The following is a 6,000-nucleotide window of genomic DNA, read 5'->3' as shown; positions in this document are numbered from 1 at the left end:
CTCGAGGAGAAGCAGATTTATGTGGGGAAGCTGTAAAGTGAAGTTCCATGTGGTTTTTGGAGATTCTGCAGTAGAGAAACATTGCCAGCATTTCCCCTCGGGTTTTTTCATTTGCTTTAAAACTTCACTGCTGTAGAGGAAACTTTGATTCTCTATACAATATATGTATGTATGTGTATGTGTGTATATATACATATATACACACATACACACACATATATACATTTCTGTGTCTGTGTACACACACACATATAGGCTTAAACTGTAGAGAAAATATTAGAAAATTTTGTGCTACCTTTATTGATGACTTGCAGATATTTTGTGTATTTTATGCCTCTGTACCTGTTTTGGTGTACTTAAAAATGTATAGTAACTACAGTTGGGGCTTTTTGTTTCATTCTTTATTTTATTGTTAGTGTTATTGTTAATAATAATATATAATATAATATAATATAATAATAATATTTCCAACTTAAAACTATATACTGGCCATTATTATGGTGGTATTGTGTTTACTCATTTTCCCATAAAAAACTATAGTTAGAAAGGAAACATTTTATATCAAGTTTCAGAAATAGATGCTGTTAGTCTAAAACATTTTTTAAAAAATCCTCATTAGTGTGCATGTTTTTTAAAAATATTAATTATAACCCTTTGATACGAAATTATCTTTCAACAGTATTTCAAAGGCATAAAGTTTGAACTCTCCTTGCAATACTAGGTCGTGCTCCTTGAACTTGTATAAAACTGGTCAGATAGTTTTACACTGAGTATACAAATTATCCCATGTTGACAGATGTTTGTCACTTAGTAACTTCTTTCCAAGTTTTTCTCCCCCTCCCCTAAGCCTTCTTTCGAGCGTGCTTTGTTGTTTTAAAATATGCATGTCTCTCACTGGAATGCCAGTCACGAGTGCAAACTTTGTGTCCAACCTCCCACATGAAATGATCCTTTTATAGGGAACTCGATATGTCTCAATCTGCACTTCACTCAAAGCCTCTGGATATGGGGCACTCACTGGTCCCAGCTCCAAAATAATTCAGCAGAAAAGAGTTTTCACCTAAAAAAATCCCCACGAATATCTCCCAGGGAAGAATTATAGCTCCCATAATTAAAGGAGGCAGCGGCCAGAGGGGGAATGCAGCCGGCAACCAAAAAAAGTAAGAGTTTTATTTATTTGCTGATTGAACTTGGGTTGTCATTAACAGCAGGTTCAGCCACACCAAGCGCTTGGAGTTAAGCGTTATATGTTTGCAGGATAGAGGTGCGAGTCTGTGAAGGAAAGGGAGGAGTATAAGTTAAGAGAAGAAAGAATGAAAGAACCCACTGAAACTTTGTGAAAGAAAAAAGTGATCTCTGTAAGACAATTCAGGGAAGTTTCCTTGCATTGGTTTTGCATAAGTAGTTGTAACTCAGGAATTGGCAGGTGGTGGTGTTGGTGGTGGTAGAGAGAGCATTGAAAGGAGGGGTGGAGAAATAGGAACAATGATTCCATGTGATCACTACAAGGAAAACTAAAACTTTCTGCTTCTCAGAAGAAATATGACAGCAGGAAGATTCTAAGTGGGGGGGGTGAGGGGGTGTTGAGGGGCGGAAGCGTTGGTGTAGATCTCCACTTGGAGAGAACTCTAAGAAAAGTTAAAGACTGACAGAACAATTTCACTTAGTTTAGGAGACCTACACCCACGTTGGTAAAAGTTGCCAGTTGGATGGAAACGTGAACTCGGAGACATTTTTTTAACCGTATTTTAATGAGTTTCAAAAATTTAAATCGAGTATGGCACGGGATGCACATTTCTGGATTAGGGAGAGATACTGCAGGCTGCTGAACGACTAACAACCTAAAGGCGTTACAGAGGACTAAATAGGAGTACTCGCGCTGCAGTGTATTTCTATTAAAAAGGCGAAACTTCACAACTGATGGAAAACATGAATTTTTTTTCTCCCTCTCTCTGAAACAGTTACTCTCTTTTACTGATGCGGAGTGACGTCACCAATTGCTTGACCTATCATCTTCGGATAGAGAGAGAGAGAGGAGGAGTGGGGAAAGGGGGAGGGGGAGTGATGGAGGAGAAAGCAAAGAAAGAAAGGGATGGGGGGAGAAAAAGACACAGTTAAGAGACAGTGACAGAGAGACAGAGAACACGAGAAGAGACTTATTAGGAGAGAATGTCCTGTTACTGGGTTTTTGGTGGGCTTTTTTTTTTCCTTTTCTGGCCGAACTTCCGTAAGAAGTGTGCAAAACAATGCTTGAAAAGCTCATGATTGATATGACACCTTTCCCCACTTTCCACTCTATCTACATATTCTAACATATGGAAAGCTTGCAGGCCCTGTGCACTTATAGAAGCTGATAATGCATTAGCTTTCAGCAATATTTACAGCACCACTTTTAATACACACCAGATGGTTTTCGACTGTGCCACCCCAGCCAGCTCGCTCCTAGATTTTACTCAGCAGCATTTTGTTGCAATTATACTCCATGCTGAGACCAATTTTATTGGTGACCTATTTTTCATATTTGCAGTATTTTGTGTTTAAAATCCCCTCCATGGCCTTTTGGGAAAGGGCAATGCTCAGAGAGGAACAGTCTAGGAGTAGTGAGCATAGTTTTAGTGATACAAATTATACCTACATTTCTCCTAGTATAAACAACTATGTATACGTTAATTTTGATCACATAACATATATATGTATAAAATTTTAAGCAGAAAAATACTATGAACATATGTATTCATGGTCCTTGTATTTGTTTAACAACCTTTTTGTTATATCTCTACTGGCTTCATTTGTTTTCCTGAATGTAGATAAATTGGACCATAAATATTGAATACAATTAGTTGTTATGCCACTGACTTAGTCTAGGCACTGGATTACTCAATTTAAGGCAAAAAGAAAAAAAGAAAAGAAATATCCTAGGTGTGTTTCTATGGTAAGAAAGTAGCTAAAAATATTTTTAGTGAGTTGGAATTCCTAAAGGCTGGGTATTTACATCCAGTTAGTTATGATATAGGTATTCAAAAGGAACTCTGTATTTTCTAGAGAAGGTTTGCATGAAAAGAAATCACCCCCAAGACAGAAAATAATGCTCAGTACCTGTTATCTTCCTATGCAGAAGGCCACAGTGAGAATCATATTTGGCATGGAGGGGCAGGCTTTCAACTTTATTTCACACAAGGTAAATAATCTCTAATGTACTACAGAGGGACTTTGTTTTGCATAGAACAATATAAATGCCCAATTTACTACATTGCAGGTGTGTTCTTCCTACACAAACTCTTTTCCCACTTTAATAGGAACTCTTTAATTTTTCCTCTCTCCTGGTAAAACCACAGATGTTTATTTTATTGATATAACCTATACCATAGTTATGCTGAGAATAATATGCCTCAACTAACAGTCATTTAGCAAATAATAGAGGCGTTCTGGATGCTTTCCAACGTTATGCATGTACTTGGTCATAAAATGATACGTGAAAAAAATTAACATCTGCTTTCCTAAAATAAAGTGTGCCAAGCAGCTTTTTATGAATGCTTCCCTCATTTTAAAAAGAAATATGTAGAGATAAACTGGCATCCATATGTATAGCATATTTATAATGGTTTTAGGATTTAAAGGTAGCTATTCATTGCATAAGCTATTTAAAACTGACGTTTTAAAAGCTACTTAACCTCAGACATCCTTGAGTGTTGAAGAAGTATTCCAAATGATATTATTTAAAGAAGAATTTTCTGTAATTTAATTGCATATCAAGGCAGAACTGTGCACGAGCCATATACCTTCTCCTGAGCTTAATAGCATTCTAACTTACATTTTATTTACCTCATTTCTCAGCACGGTTCCCAGGACCTTCAGAAGGCAGAGCTGGAAAGTTTAGTTGGGATTTTTTTGTTGTTGTTGCTGTTTAATTCTACCATTAGGAAATGAGGCATACCTTTGAATTATTTCATTAAGCTTTGGCCTTTTGGGGGAAGGGGTGGGAACTATAATCATTAGTGCCTTTTTATTATTTCTACAATAAATGGCTGGATTCTTTGCTGAATAAGCTGCTTGAATGTTTTGCAGATGTTCCACTTAGACCAGATCTGACCCTCTATTTCCTCCCAAATAAGTCTCTTAAACTCTCCCATCAGTGCCCCTACTCCAAGTCATCCCACCTCAATTCCAACCCCACCCCCACTTTGGCAGGTTTCTAAGTGTGAGACATAGTCAGGAACTCTATGCTATCTACACACACACACACACAACCTCCCACCCACTGAGTATGACAGAACAAGGGAGGGAGGGAGAAAAAGAGTGAAGACATGAGGAAGAAAAGGGAATGGAAGGGGAAACTAGGAAGAACTATAGTCTAATGGTTTATAACTTTAATGTGAAAACTGAGCCTTAACTTGTCCTTCTTTTATTCCAATTGTGACTTTAATCTCCAACCTCTTGGTGTGTCAGAATCTCTTTCTGCAGACTGGAAATGGAAATGTTCATTTGCAAACTGTTCTGAACATCTTTGATGAATGGTGTTAGTTTTGTGGCTTTTCCGTGACAAGGCGAGTTTGACTGGAATAGTTGTGTAGGATACACATATATTTAGAGATTCTGTTAAATACCTAAACTACACACCCACTCTTGTAAACATACATGGGTGTGGGCTTGTGTGTAGTGTAAAGTCTTCATTAACAAAGGACTCTCCTAATAGCAAGATATGTAGCCACGTGACTATACCATATATTGGAGGGAGACCATTTATGACCTTTTTGAGCTCCCCCACACCTGTACACCGGTGAACGTTCAGGCTCTGTGGATGGAAGCCATCTAGTCTTAATGTAAAATGTAGCTTCTTGACTTAAAAAGAATGATCCTGGCCAGGCGGATCCTCCAGTCAATAACTCGCTCAGCTCCAGCTGGAAACTAACGCTCTAGGGAAGACATTATGAATTGCTGGTTGCCGCTTTGTGGCCTACTCTTATTCTGATTAGAGAAGTACTTCTCTGGCTGGTTAGAGAATCAACATCTCTAATCTTTATATTGGTGACTTAAAAACATCTTGGATAGAAATGTGAATTTGGTAGGGAGGGGCGACTTGGGAAAGAGAAGGAAAGAGGGGAGGGGACTCTGTTGTGTATGTGAAAGCTGTCTTGTGGGTGTATAGGAAAGAGGTTAAAGAAATGCCCCCTTTCTGAGTGACAGGACCCCTTCTCAAAGGCCAAACAGGAAAAAAAAATTGTTCCTGATATGAATAGGAGAATTTTCAAGGTTTCACAGATTTTTTTTTGAAAGACCTTTTTTTTTTTAATGGGAAGTAGGAGACTGTACTTGCATAAGTATTTTCATGGGAAGTAGAAAAAGTATTGTCCATTAACTTGCGTCCCCCCTTCCCCCTATCCACTCAGGTTGGTAAAATCAATTAAAATATGTTAAGTGATTTGAAGTTTGGATTTGTGTGGAGTCACTGGACAAACAGTGGAAAAGGCAATTGGGGAGTAGTCGTGCTTTAAGATAGGGGGTCTTTATTTAAAAGTGGTGTATTTGTGGGAAAAGAAAGGGTATATTTTACAACGCTCTCACTATGTCCTGATTAAAAAAAACTCACATTTTTTACTTCTTTCTAGAAAAGAGATAGTGTCCTCATATAAACATCTCTGAAGTGATTATTAGATGCTTCTGTGAGAAATCAGTTTTGGGGAAGGAAAGCACATGGCACACATTTTTAAAAGCCCTGCCCACATCTCAAGTTAGAGAGATTTAATGATATCTTAACCCAAAATCGATCCTTCTGTGAAATATCTGATTGTTTGCTAATTATTTTATTTAAAATTTATTTCCACAGAGTAACATTATTATTTTATTATGAGCTCTCTTTGGTTTTTTTGCACTTGATCAAAAAATATTTTTAGAGAACATGAAATGAAGAACACAAAGACAGTCTCAGTAAAAATAAAAAAGTGGTTCTTTTACTGGGAATTAAAGAAAAACAAAATGTAGATGAAGTATATTGTGAAAACT

The 6,000-nt window shown here is 37.3% G+C and overlaps 1 long non-coding RNA gene across 2 annotated transcripts in view; it reads left to right on the top strand.

The window, feature by feature from the left end:
- Positions 1-971: 971 nt before the first annotated feature.
- LOC110223193 (uncharacterized) overlaps positions 972-6,000 on the top strand; it is a 70,310-nt gene continuing 65,281 nt past the window's right edge. Inside the window, exons 1-2 of one of the 2 annotated variants that reach the window (XR_002328617.2) lie at positions 972-1,160; positions 3,116-3,178. This is a non-coding gene — a long non-coding RNA (uncharacterized LOC110223193). The remainder of the gene's footprint in view (positions 1,161-3,115; positions 3,179-6,000) is intronic. The other variant, XR_002328615.2, reaches the window with a different exon arrangement.

The sequence above is a fragment of the Phascolarctos cinereus genome, unplaced genomic scaffold (genome assembly GCF_003287225.1).
Source record: "Phascolarctos cinereus isolate Bilbo 61053 unplaced genomic scaffold, phaCin_HiC Scaffold_4;HRSCAF=312, whole genome shotgun sequence".
NCBI lineage: Eukaryota > Metazoa > Chordata > Mammalia > Diprotodontia > Phascolarctidae > Phascolarctos > Phascolarctos cinereus.
Note: the sequence above shows the minus strand (reverse complement) of the source record. Positions and strands in the feature narration are given on the sequence as shown.